The sequence below is a fragment of the Neodiprion pinetum genome, chromosome 3, assembly GCF_021155775.2.
Source record: "Neodiprion pinetum isolate iyNeoPine1 chromosome 3, iyNeoPine1.2, whole genome shotgun sequence".
Lineage (NCBI taxonomy): Eukaryota > Metazoa > Arthropoda > Insecta > Hymenoptera > Diprionidae > Neodiprion > Neodiprion pinetum.
Genome location: NC_060234.1, coordinates 27,037,932 through 27,052,567, shown reverse-complemented (window position 1 = coordinate 27,052,567; position 14,636 = coordinate 27,037,932).

The following is a 14,636-nucleotide window of genomic DNA, read 5'->3' as shown; positions in this document are numbered from 1 at the left end:
CGATCATTGAAGAGAGGTTGAAAATTCCCTAGTTCGTGTTAAAGTAGCATGAAAAATCCACTTATCCTACGAAGCCATTCGTCACCGGATCGCTAAGCCCGACGTTCACGAGCCAGAAATATTTGCTTCATCCAAACATATGATACATACCAATCATCAACAGAGCAATTCGCCCCGTCACGAAAGAACGGTTATATGCACGTACATTTCGGATAAACTTGGCGAGTATTATGCGGGGCTGATAGCCAACGACAAATGCGTCTGGTGCATCGGAGAGCACGTAACGAGAATGCACGAAATTATACTGCACACTGTTGCCTCTTACAAACGCCTTTGCCGAGTAAAGCCTTCTCTCCGTCTTAGCATATAAGGGCAATTGTCAAGTAGTTTTAAAATAATGTAACCAGGGTTCGAAGGGCAAGCTCGATCAGCGCTCAGCTACGAGCCATAAAACGGGAAAAATGGTCTCAATCGAGAGCTTTGAAGAGAGGCGTGGATAGTCTTCTCACATGCACTCAGGGCATGTGGAAAATTCACTTCACCGAGTGTGAAGGGGTGGTTATTCATCGTCAACCCTTTTGAAAATACCCTACCCAAAAAGCGATAGAAAACGGATTTTTGAGAGAACGGTCATGACTTCAGCAACTTCAGTTCCAACTTTCTTGACCATCCATTTCATAATACGTAATACCACTAAATCCTGTTACCTTTCAAGTTTGGTTTTTGAAATATTTTCTATCAATCAGCGTGATAGTTGACTATTGTGAATGATTATTGTACAAGCCAAACAATATCCTGACCAAAATATCCAACCCACCTGGTGAAAATACTCCTGCAGTCTTATCCTGAAGCGAGTCGGGAACGAAAGCACACGTTTCGTAAATGTTTGAAGATAGCCGGTGTGCGCAGTTTGCCCACTCGATCGAGAATCGGTATAAAAGTTTGAAACCCGGTAATGGTAGTGTACCGAAACATGAATCGAGCATCAGCGTCCCTGCAGCTCCGATAGCCTAGCCCAGCTATAAAACTGGTTATTCGACGAGCTTGTTGGGCAAAGCTCGTCACGCGAGTTGCCGCCGTCATACCGCGGGTCGGTTTTTACCCGTAAATTGACGAAACGCCGGTTCGAATCCCTCGATTAAGTACCCTTAACACTGGAAAACAGTTACCATCCACAATTTGCTCGGAATATCGATCAACCGCGAGTTACACACAGGGCTCTGATCTCGTCAAAAATGAAAAACTATACGCCGGCCACTCACACCCTCCTGCACTTTGGTCGAATCTTTGCGTTTGGACGGATAACCTTACGTCTCAGGACTGTGACGTGTGATGGGTAGGTGGCGATAAACTTCCCGCATATACGAGGAGCTGTACGTGCGACAAATCAAGTTTAATACCGGCGAAAATTCAGCAAACTTTCCGAAAAGAGTGCAGGGTGTGTATGCGCGTGAGGCTGGAACCCCGGGGGAAGAGGAGGAGGGGAGTTTATCGTCGGGTTAAGTAATACGAATGTGTCTGTGTTCCCGAGTGCTGCGGGGTGCCATGCTCGGCTCGAGAGTTATCTTACGGGGACAGCTTTACCGTTGGTACAGGTACACGCCGAAGCGGCAGGTCACCTGGGGTCGGCGGTGGGTTGGCAAACGAACCTGCACGTACGGTCCGCCAAGCCAGATAAATTTTCATTTCTAGTTACTCTACGGTATATACGAGATCTTAACAATTAATACTCAGTCACTGTCAGCTCCTTTTTCAAAAAGTAGGTTACAGCTTATAGAGATCAATTGAAGTCACCGGTATGCGACGGGAGCGAGACACTCGCGTCGTCCCATGAACGGAACCAACCACAGAGACGATACTTTGGGTCTCAACTGAACACTGAAACGTTGGTAGTTATAATCATTTGAGAGCGTGATTTTTGTTCGGTAAAAAGCTTCGACTTTACTGATGTTTGAAAATGATTACGGATTTCTTAGCGAAAAAATCAATCGATCTGATACGCTAATCCAGTTATTCACTCTTTCGAATAGAACTTTTCACATTGCTTTTTAAATAAAATGAAAATTCATATACTTTTTTTCGAATGTTCTCGTGCTGCAAAGGCAAAGTCGGGAAACAGTGGTTAGGTATGTGGAAGTAAGAAAGTGTAGGACTGGTAAATAGCGAAGAAAGTTGGTGCGCTTTCTTATCGGGCCCACCCAGGTCTGTTTTTACGCAATGGATTTTTCGCCCCCCAGAGGAATGAAAAGTTGAATACCTCGCAATATCGGGTCTCGCTGCCGAAAGTCCGCGTGATTGCATTGGAGTCCCCAGTTTGCAGGCTGTGAAAATGGAATACCCGCCATACCGAGTGGAGCCTATATGGGCGGCCATTGTAGCGACGAATGGCTGTCGTAAAGAGTTTAACAACGTTGCTCGTGGAACTCAAAAAGACAGAGCGAGCGATGAGGGGGGGAGAGGTGAAGCCTGAGCGAGAAAGGTCATCCCTCCGCCGACCAGATCTTTCGTTTTCCTTTCCTCACTTTTCCTACTTTTCCTCATTCTTTCCTCGGTCCTTGCTTACACCTTCTACATTTCTCACTCGCAACTCAGCTTTGTCAAAATGTCCACCAGCAATACAGAAGCAACAAGATAGAAGAAAGACCTCCAGTGTTTCCTTGATTTCAAGTAAGTTTAAATGACGTTAAGATTGAAAAGACTTATCGCTCAATTTACACCTGACTTCAAGCAAGATTCACCCTTCACGATGAACTACTTTACTTGAGGAATCGATGCTTATGCGGGACGTGGAAAACTGTCTGATCCTATGGTACTTGAAAGAGAGTATTTTATAATGGTATTTTACTTTTTCAACGATGCATCATTGCGTGTTCATCTTATGCAAATCGATCCAGCTCCCATGGATAAAGCTGTATTCATGCGAGACAAAGTGTATTCAGAGAAAAATCATTCGGTTTGATCAAAACTAGCATGTACAAATCGCGTCAGTCTCGTGAAGGATAATCGTGCGTTGTGTCGGGTTGATTTACCATAGTAAAACGTATTTCGGGCCTAGCCAAAATACGAGCGCGATATACTTATATGTATTATATACATCTACGTAGAACGGTAGCAAAAGTGAGCATGAAGATAGAGGGAGGCGTAGGAATAGACAAGGAAAAACGGATATTACCCGGGATCATTAATAACCTCAAACCCTTTTGCGTCGAGTAACTTTTATCTGGCCGGATGAGCTCTAATGAATATAATAACATCTCCTTCTACTGCCTCTGGCTTGGATGCGAACCTATCTTTGTCTACAGCAATTCAGAGACCTTTGTGAAACTATTTGCTGGTCTTGCAGATGGATGTTCTTGCTCCCGAATGCCGTTGAATGCTGAACATCGGTTAGAATCATATAGAATTGGTCGTATAACGATCGCTGAATCGAAAACAGTTATTGGTATCCATATTTTCAGTTATAACGAAGGATGAATGAATATTTATCACATTTCGACGATTCGTATAGGTAAATCATGACATTTTCACTTCATTTTTTCTCCGCATGGTCAGCCACTTTATTACCTTTCCCGTTGGGAAAGAAGAACTCATTCGCTTCGATCCATAAAAGTGAAATGATTACTCAGCCATCTGGGTAATAAACTATCAGCACAAACGGCCAAACGGTCTTAGCCAAATTCTTTTCGTACGAATTGTCATAATCTACGCCTTAAGTAGAATTATATATGAATTTTGAACAAGCATCATTTTCAATTGAACTATTCTTTGCAAAAAATTATGCAAATCAATTCACGGTAGAGTTTATCAATTAATGTAACTCAACAGCTTAAAACCGATCAATGATAGAAAATATTCAGTTCTATTAACAAGCCGTTCAACAGTGCGCAAGCAATAACTGTGTCAACATATTAGTATCAAAGTAATTTCAACATTCGATTCTACGAACCGCTGACAACTGATCCGTAAGATATTTTCAAACTATTCCTGCACAGCAGGATTGACTAATTCGATCGCAGTTGTGACCGATCCAGACCTCGAGGGAGGAAAATTCGTATATTGGGTCATCGCGACTATCGATTACACGAAGCGAGGATAATGACGAGCTCCGGACAGCCGCGACGCCCTGTTTTTCGTTCACCGTTCATTGTCTAGCCCACAGAATCGTTTGTGTGTTATACGCGTGCGGGTAAGTACATTACACATGTACAGCCCGATACGCGAACCCATTTTATAACTACAGGTACATCGCAGTGCAGGATTTGCGTAATTTCGGTACACAAATCGGTACATGCATGGGCATCGATGTGGAATTTTTCGTTCACAAGTCCTGCGTTAACATGTATACGGGTATTCTGCCCGTACACTATCATTTTTTCAATATTTAAAACAAAAGCCACCAGTTCTCGCAAAACGGGCCGAAATCATAGTTGGAGCTGTTTTTATCAGATGGTCAAAACCGCAGACCGAAATTGGACGAGTATATCTACATGGTATCAGATGTCACTCAATATTTCGACAGTATTTAAACCTGCAGTGCAAATGGCCTACACATAAGTGTTGCAGACTCCAGGAAAATTGTTCACGCAGATAAAGAACCCATGACTTCTTTTATAATCTTCGAAAACGATGTTATCATGAGAATATCAGGGACGTAATCATACTGTTAGATGTATTGGGCATGCACCAAAACGTATCTAGAAACCATACCTATACCTACACTGAGAAAAATTTCATTTGTTATAGTAACTAGAAGAATTCAGTAAAGCAGGTATCGTTAAAAAAACTGTTTGAATATTGTTGGAATTGCAAAATACCAGGTACACGTAACCATTTTGCGCTATTGTCGTTCCTTTTTTGGTAGTTGCAATGCAAAATCAGTTTGTTCGGTTTACCGTACTTTTTTAGTTAAATAAGGCTTAACGACAATTTATTGTTGCACAAGCATTGAATTTTCGCAACGGTTACAAGAAAATATAGTAACAGTGATCGTAATGAAAAAGAATAGTAACGGATACTAGACTTTCTGGTAACAGCTACAAAATTAATTTTCATTTTCTACCTAGAACTGTATTTTTCGATTGTGGTGAAAAATGAAAATAATTAAGGACTGAGTGGTAATCGGAACTAAAAATTTCTCTCAGTGTACAAATGCCGATCACAAGTAATGTATATTTCAATATTTCTGAATCTTGAGATACATTTTGCCCACTTCCGTGCACTACCTTTATTTTCAGAAAGCAGGGAAGGTTATCAAAATCAGCCAGAAAATAAAAAGCCAGCTTTTCACTTGATTTCCAGCTTTGAGGTCAATTAGCAAATCACCTGCAACATTTTCAAATAAACAATAAGTTCGTCTGTCATTCCTGAATTACATACGATAATAAAACTTTTCGACAGAACAATAACAGGCATAGCAAAGAGCTCCAAACGCTGAGCCCAATATCGGTTATCCCTTATTTTTAATTCGATCATTCGAACTCTTCCAATCAATTCCGTCGCCATAAATTTCTCCTTATCGAATGTGAACCGAGTATATTCACAAACTGGCACAACTCGGCTGTAATGTCTGTAATTCACGTTATCTTTAATTCTCGTGTAACAAAACGTTGCATTCGCAGTTCGAGTGGAAGCGTCACAACAATGTCTCTCACTCTTTCTCTCTCTCTCTCTCTCTCTTTCTCTCTCTCTCTTTCTCTCTCTCTCTCTCTTTCTCTCTCTCTCTCTCTCTCTCTCTCTCTCTATCGTTTATAAGGAGCTGGTTCGGAGGTAGAAATTTGTCAAATATTATTTTGAAGTCTGCCACCTCTAAAGCCGTCCAACAGTCCAACGGTAAAATGGAAAAGTCATTAACAGCGATATAATTGGATCCGGCGACGAGGAGCCCCGCTATAAGCTTAGGCAATCTGGATGAAGGGGTTGTAAGCGCGGTGCCGGGCGGGCCGGGAAAGCAATGAGTGAATAAGGGGTCGCGAGGGGTACGGAGGGCGAGGAGCAGAGCGGAGGAAGAAGGGGGGCTGGGTCAGGCGGGGATGAGGGGGAGACTAATTGAAACCCCGCGACGACGCTGTCGGGTCAGCAATTCGGTTTCCGTACGACTGAGCTTCGTGCACTATCGTGGCCCTATACCTCCCCCCTCCCCCTCGGACACCATCGTTTCCCCAAACCTTCCGTACGGTTACCGAAAACTTTCCGGTGACTTTTCCCCGCCTTCGAACTCACCGCTCACCGTAATATTCATTTTTACAGAGTACACATCCGATTGCAATGTCAAGTCGTGTGCATGGGTATAATTCTGACCAAACTGTTGTGATCTTGAATATAGAGAGTATCGATAGCCCTGTGGAGATGTGTATGTAGCTAACGTAGGTGCGTATACCTGTGTGGCTATATTTTCATTGACCCTAATACCAGATGAACGAAATTAAGTTAGGCGATTACCCCGTAAACCTTTTAAAACGGGTCAGCCAGGTACCGTGCGAGTATATGCAGAACCGTTCGTCGTAAATTGCGTTGCTTTTTATTTCTTCATCTCTTTCATCTGGAAGCGATGCTGTTGAAAATTCGACGATTACACACGTCGAGAGGGAAAGAATTGTTCGGTAGTTCGAGTGCTTGTAAATGAAACAACTTTGATCAGCTTGAGACCGTGGATCCGCAGACTGATATACGAGTATAAGAAGAATACATGAGGGTGAAAAAACTGAGAGTAAAATAATAGAAGAGTAGAAGCAAAGAGCAGGGGAACGTGATGAGGAAATCATTAATCCGCAACTAAACCGCGAGTGTAACCAGCGGCTAGAATTGCGGATAGGCAATTAATCTTACCGTCGTCGCCGGGGTATTATCATATTTTCCTATGAAAGCTGGCTGTGTATAATGTATTATATGTATATGTATATGTACGGCCCGGAGCACGAGAAGCTCGTGCAGAAGCAGTAAGCACTTCTCACTCCAGCTCGAACTTCTATACTTGGTGCTTTTTAGCTTGCGCTTTTTTATTCCTCGAAAGTTGCCTTTTGCTCTTTAAACAGCATCCAGCAGCGAACCTGCACCGTCCTGGAGTCTAAATGGATAAATGGATAAATCTCCCGAACCAATTTCACAATTTCATTTGCATCGCACTCGACTCGATGCGCTGCGATTTCACGGCCTGCCGGGGCAGAACCAAGAACGCCGGGAATAGCGGAGGGCAGAGGGTGAGGTAGCTGTACCACGGAAGTACCTCCTTCGCGGTGGTAAACAACTTTCAGTCGAATCTCGGCTAGGCAGTTTTCCCTTCCGCGATTCCATTCTCCGCTCTTCCTCCATTCGAAAGAGAGGAACGAAAAAGGGCGAAGAGTCTGGTTGCCTTGTCCTCCCCCTGGCTTCTTTACCACCAATAAAAGTAGAAAAATTTCGCCCGTATATCTCTCCGTCTCTCTGTACTAGCTGATTGGTATATATCCCTATTCCTCGTCGATGGTATACGAATCTGCTGCAGTCCGGTTAATCGTGTCCCCAAAGCACATCCCACGATCGATCTTGATGGAAGATATAAAAAGGCTCGTTTTTCGACTCGGTTATTACGCCTGTACAATCGCTGCACGGTTATTTTCGATTTTCGATTCTTAGGCTACTCAAGTAGGTACCTAGTCGATTTATATACTTCAGCGGAACTTTTTGACCGGCGACAAAACAGCCGGATAATTTTGTTCAAACTGTATTTTTCAAAAATAATAAAAGTAAAAAAGACAAAGTATATTATACGAACCTCCCGTATGAGAAAAGATATCATGTTTGTTTGCATATATAATACTTGGATGAAACTTTTTTCATAAATAGTTGAACTATCGCGCACCGACCGCAATCAAGAATTATCTATCCGACCCAACACCAACACAAAATAAGGGCGTCATATTCCCAAAAGGCACGATCGTAAAATGGAATACCTGCCATATTTGTCAGCGTAAAAAATGTCGCCTCGAAACGAAAATTCTCTTTCACTTGGAAACACGTTTCATCACTCGCCCAATCATTTATTCTTTTTTTTTTTATTATTATTAATAATATTTTCCAACACTTGTGTATGTCTGTTGACTGCGTGTGTGTGTACACAGAAAATATGTATCCTGAATTCTGGAAAAATCTTCTACCATTCTTGGTTGTGAAATAGCAAATTTTTCAACTTTTCGATACTTATTTCGTGTATCCTAAATTATAAAGTAACGGCTCGATCAATTTGAACGAAATTTTGTGGATACATCAAGTATTCGGTAGAGTTACCGTACGAAAACTTTGAAACTTCTACTACTTTCAGTGACGCGTATCCTGAATATACTCGTATATATTTCGAACAAACTGTCAAATGAACTTATAGAAGTTTTGGGAAAAAACTAATTATTCAATGGAAATATGACGCTATTTTTTTGAAGGTTTACCTACCACCCGTTACAAAATGACGGCAATCCAAACTTCAAAAGAATCCATAACATCCGTTTCTCTTTCGGTATCGTTTACCACTCACAATTTTTTGGTGTACGACAATTTGTCCCGAATTTTCTGTTCGATCATCTTTAGAAATGCACTGAGCTATTGAGAACTCGAAACGTAATAATACGGTCATTCTTATTGCAAAAGAACAAAGCTTTTTTAACCGTCTGGCTATTTTATTTAGTGTAAATTATTACTGTTCGAAATCCGTAATTCTGAACCAATTAAATCAGAATAATATACCTTACTCTCTGATCTTGTTGACTTTGAAATAAAAAACGGGTACGTTTAGGATAGAATTCGCGAACTAAATACGATCACTGAACAGAGATTTTTAATTTTTTTGCTTTTGTTTTTCTAGACAAGGTCACCGATTCCGTCTAATTTTGTAAGGCTTCTACATAGCTTAGGTGGATAGTTTCAACGATATTCCAAGGTATTTAGGAGCTTGTATAATGTATACATTATATACTCTGATCAGAATTCATCTTGAAGAAAAATTGCATCCACCTTATGCGTATAACAATAATTTACGACTCAACTGATGCGAATAACGTAACTAATGGCAAAAAACTATCGTTCTAGTTCTCCTGACCTATGAAGCCGTATTTGTTACTCTCACGAAAGTCTGGAAAAATCAATCACCGAGATCTGATATCCACCTAAGGGTTTCCAACACCGCGCGTCGATATTAACCAACAGAATAAAACGGACTGCAAAATAGTCGAGGAGATCGCGACTTTTGTGCGAAACAAGCTCTGCAGCCGCGGTAATAGAATTGGTAATTCGCGTCCCCCCTCTTCGTCTTCTTCGTTTACTTTTTCTTCCGCTACCCTTCCTCATCTCGCTCCTTCTGTTCCTCTGTTCATTTGAAATTGAAAGTGTGCGTACAGCGATGGCTGGTGCAAACGCACAGCGAAAGAGACACGACCCGCCACACGTATACGGTATAGCTTTATCCCCTACCTCCAATCTCTTTTCTCCTTCCTCCACCCGTCCGGATAAATTACGCTTGATATCTGCATACAAAACGGCTCGGGAAAATTAAAAACACAAACACTGAGCGCTCCGGTGTCGGCTCTGAAACTCCTCGCTCTACGTCACTCGGGGGTGCCTTGATCACCGACGATTCCGTAACGCTATCCGCATCGGTCTCGTAAATTGCTCAATTCCAAGAGTATTCTACGATCGTGATTCAAATCCTTGGTAATTTCAATTGGGTAATGAAAAATAATTCATCGCTGGATTATACATGGACATTGGTCGAGAGATAAAATTGAGCCTGAGGCATCTCGATTCATCGCATTTTCCACTTTACGCGTACTATAAGAAGAAACGGAAGAATAAGAGAAAGAGGAAGAAAAAGAGCTATGCAGTGTTCCGTCGATTCATCGATCGCAAATCACTTTGTACTCAGCTACAGTGAAAATAAAATTGAATTTTCATTCGAAAAGCCGGACTGCTTCGCTTCGTCTGTCTGGAACAACGTAGCCTTTTCGCACCCCAGGGAAAGCCGGGGGCAGAAACTCGACCGGGATTCTATCCCCCGGCTCTGAATGCTTACGCCGCCTTTTCTACATTCCCAAGACGTATAGCTTGCCGTCGTGCAGGGTAACGACTCGCGGTAAACAGGGAACGTAATTTCCTTCGATATTGCGGAAGATTGTGTGTACGTGTTTGCGAAGGTATAGACGCGGTTTCCCCACCCCCTTTTCACCCTATCACGGGATTATTTTCTCGAGGCGAGCACACGCGTCTCACAGGTAGCGAAATAACAAGAAATTCAAAGCTCGCATCTGCGGCGCGACTGGCGATAAAAATCCCTTTCCAAAGATACGACCGAGAGGTTAGTTATCGGGGACGAGTGGCCAACTGATTTACGTGCCATTCACTTAATCATAGAGGCGCCCCTCGTGACATATTTAGGACCTCCACATAAGCCATATCGCTCGGAGTCAACGGGCTTTACGAATTGCACGCGCGATTACTGGACCCGTTCGCTATACGTTTCTAACGCGGCAGCTTCACCGACCGATAAAAATACTTTTAAGGAAATGAAATTGATATAAAAGACGGATTGCGATGGAGAATCGTAAAACACCCACGTATATACGTATATACCGTACGTAGTACGGCGACGGCTACGTTATCGGAACCGTGTGTCGCAGCATGGCGTGCGCCGTTCTGCCCTAAAACCGTTCCCATATACGCCACCCACCCTCCTTGGTTCCAACTTTCTGCTCGGTGACCGTTCATCGGTAAGAAAAGCACACACCGTCTTGTCGTATTTATGGGTGAGTCAGGGGTGCAATGGCAGCTGGCTGGCAGGGGGGTGGAAATTTCGAGGGAAGTCAAACGACCTTTTCTCGCTGCACCGACACGTCTTGCATTGATAGACGTGAAAAAAAAAGTCAAATCTTATCGAACTCAAGAGTCGAAACTCCGAATATTAGAATATCTGGAAAGTCAGAATTTACAGTCGTTCTAATTTGCATAATCTTAGGGACGGATCCCAGTCGCATGTATTGCCTTGTGCAAATTTTGTGTAATCAATCAGAATCATTCGAAATTTTTACTGTTTAAACGTGTAACCACCAGAATTCGGAATTAGTGAAAGTCGATGTAACGATCGATGTAATTCTTGATTATAGTTCGGAATTTTTACCAATACCGAGATTTTTTTCATTTATTATTCCCCCGCATTCTTTCGCAACGTTATCAAACTAGTAAAGCACGGCTCGTTGGCTGGTGGTTCCAGACGCACTTTGCCAATTAAACGACCTCGGAGTGGAGGTATACGACGTCAAAAGTCCAAGCTAGTTAAACATAGGACAAAATTGGGGAAACGAATGAAAAATAAATAAACCGACGTAGAATTCAGCGGTAATTGGTTGCAGCATCCAGGTGCCTGTGGACGTACGCCTCTGGCTTCTGGACCGGTTCAAGTTTTTCCCTGCAACCAACAGCGAGAGATGGGCACTCTGCGAGTTGAAGCTAAAAGCAACGGTTAACAACATCAAAGAAAGAGGAGTCTGGACGATCAAACGCGATGCTCGAAGGTACAGGGAGACGGATTTTATTCACACAGGTATGCATACGTACATCGCATACACACACGTGCATACGCGTATAGCTTTGCATAACGCCGGAGCGATGACGATTGTCCGGAACAATGATCGCTGCGGTACCTGCGTGCATACGGAAGGCCTGTGATCATAACTGCATGAAATGTTCGGCAACCGTACTTACAGACGGCCGTATACCACACGGGACGTAATTTGTGGGATGGTATGCAGATATTCATACCCGTAGCTGTGCGCCTATGCGTGGAGCCTCGCTCACGAGTTAATATAGCTTCACGTACTTGTTGGCGACTGTGTTCCCGAGGATTTGATGCTCCGTGTTCTGAGAGAATTATTGAGTACGAACCAAACGCGTTACAGACTGCCCGCCGATGCGGCCGGCGATTCTCTTACTGGACTTGGCTCGACGAGGCATTAACGGCAATTGCACGATTATCAATTTCGCGATAGCTGAAATCACATTCTGTTGCCAAAAATATCAAACGATCCTACAGCCGGAGAGAGTTACGTGATTTAAATGCGGGATTCAAAAACACGAGTCAAAAAATGAACCATTCTCGTTTCGTTACGGTTGGGAAGATTTTTAATCTTTTTTTTTAACAATCGCCGCCTCACCTAAGTATCGGTAATCAGGGAATAGAAGTAAATTGGGAGATGAGTAATCAGCTGGATTATTTCCAGCCGTATTGGTATATCCTACCGATAGACTATTTGTCACGTTCTTTGTAACCGATGCCATAATTTCATGGATTCAAGAACGAGTGGAATGCGATCTCATATTAGTCTCGACTCCTGTGTTTTACTGTACGTTAATAAAAAGTCATAAGCATTATACGTATAAATTATCGTTTCACAGTTTTTCTTTCATTCGCTCAATGAATACTTTCATCCATTTGCCTCTTATTTTCCAAACGTTATTCCCAATAAGTGTCTGTTATTACGCTTCTGACTCAATATTCACCCTACTGCAGATATACGTGAAGTAATGTGACGTGGTGTATATCATGTGAATGTCGTTTTATATTACAGTCAGGACTACTTTCGCGAATTATTGACACACTCCAGTAAAAAAACTTTGAGAAAAAAAGCACAGACCTATGCAATTAATGGTTGAAAATGGTGACAAAAGTTAGATCAATGACTTGAAACCATTTATGATGAGGCTTTCAAACTATACGTTCGCAAAAGTAAATTAACGATTATAATTAAACAGAATTGCTGGTCAGTTTTGCTCGTCGGCGAGAGGATAATGCCTTGGCCACGACGCCTATATCTCTTGCCTCGCAGATAACCGCGAGAAGTAAGTAGAGTCGAGATAGCGAGGTAGGATATTTGGTGGTAACCTTTGGGCGGAATGAGGGACTTTGGAGAGCCTTTAATCCGGACGCCGTTATATCGGCCGATGTAGGTACAACCCTTCGGCCTCAACTCGGGACCCGCAGCAGGACCCTGATCTGCCTTTGGGGTTGAAACCTTCGCTCGTAATCGGGCGCAAGCCGAGTGTCTACGATTCGTCCAATTATCGGTTGGCACCAAAAGTGCTGGGTCTGGTGTGCCTGCCAAATGGGAAATGGTCGGGTAACTGTTGCAAGGGCGTCCGTCGCGGAGCCGAACTACCATGACACCCATCTACGGACGGCGTATATACAGGCAATATCCTATGGACTGTGGCCGAGTACGGGCCATGGACTGCTGCATAAAGAAGGTAGGGGTGAAGCTTTTACAAATACGTATGTGCCGTGGAACGAAGCGGCCAAATGGCCAAAGGGTGATTCTCTCCTGCGAAGAGAAAGAAGAAGAGGAGGAGCTGCGAACGGGGGTTGAAAAAAACAGCGAATAACTATATACGTATACCGTATAGGAGAAGAGATAGCCGACACTGGACATCTCCTTTACGCTCGCCGGTCGGCGCCCCGAGACTGGTAAATGACGTCATTAACGAGACTAAAGTGCTGACGCGTCGGGACCACCCCTTCCTGAGCCCCATCACCCTCTTGGATCCTCTCTTGCCTAGTCCGCACCAGCCATCCCGAAGCCGCACCGTTCAAGATCGATGCATCGATATCCGACTCTTTGACTGTGTCCGCTGCCCTAACAACCAGACGGAACGTCATGAAATCGAAATCTGTGTCGCAGCTTCCTACATCGGGTTCTGTAATAATCCCCCGATCATTGCTGTCGGAAAGCCAACCCTTCAGACTGCAACTTCGCTCTGGGCGAAGATTATCCGACTACGATGTCATCGACGCTATAACGCGAAAACCGTTCAACCGTTTTCTATACTGTATAAGATCCAGGGTCCAGTGAACTGCAAGGGTGAAAACTTTTACATTTTATAAATGTCCCTGAACCGCGTGGTATATTTTTTCTTCACAGAACGCTCATTATCGGAATTACTGATGCAGCAAATAATTATTTGATACATCGCATGATTCAAAGAATGAAATTCTATTTCACACGGTAAAACTTATGGAAATCCTACGCTGCATACAACTGCATCTGGCCGTTGCTCCTAATTAGAAGTAAAGCGTGTTGGATCAGATTTTTCGGGACAAGATGTCCGGTTGAAAAATGCAACAAACCAGATAGGATGCAGCCGGGAAACGGGTAAGCAAACGGGTTTAATTATCCCGCGGCCTCCTAACGTGCAATTAATTCCGAATGCGGTTTAGTTTAGTGAACGAAGAGCAAACAATGTATTACCCTCCCAACCACCTAAACGTAGGTGGTTTCAGGGTGGAGGCCACTTTGCGCAAATAGCATGGATCTGCAGATAGTGCAACCTCTCCTCCTCTCCGCCTATCCTCCACTCTTCCTATCCTCCTCCAGCCGGCAACTACGAACCCTTAACATCCCTCACCCTTTCCCCTCATTCTCCTATCTTCCCCCCTAGCCAAGGTTAATGCTCCGTGAATTTTGTGATTGCTCCGAATGAAAATCTACCTGTCCGAGTCACGTCAACATGGATTAAACAGGAAACTAGAGATGCGGAAAAATTTACACTAAATTAGTATACATGTACGATGGAATGTGTACTTATGGGAAAAAATGAGTAGTGCAAAGTAATTTAGAGTAATTGAAACA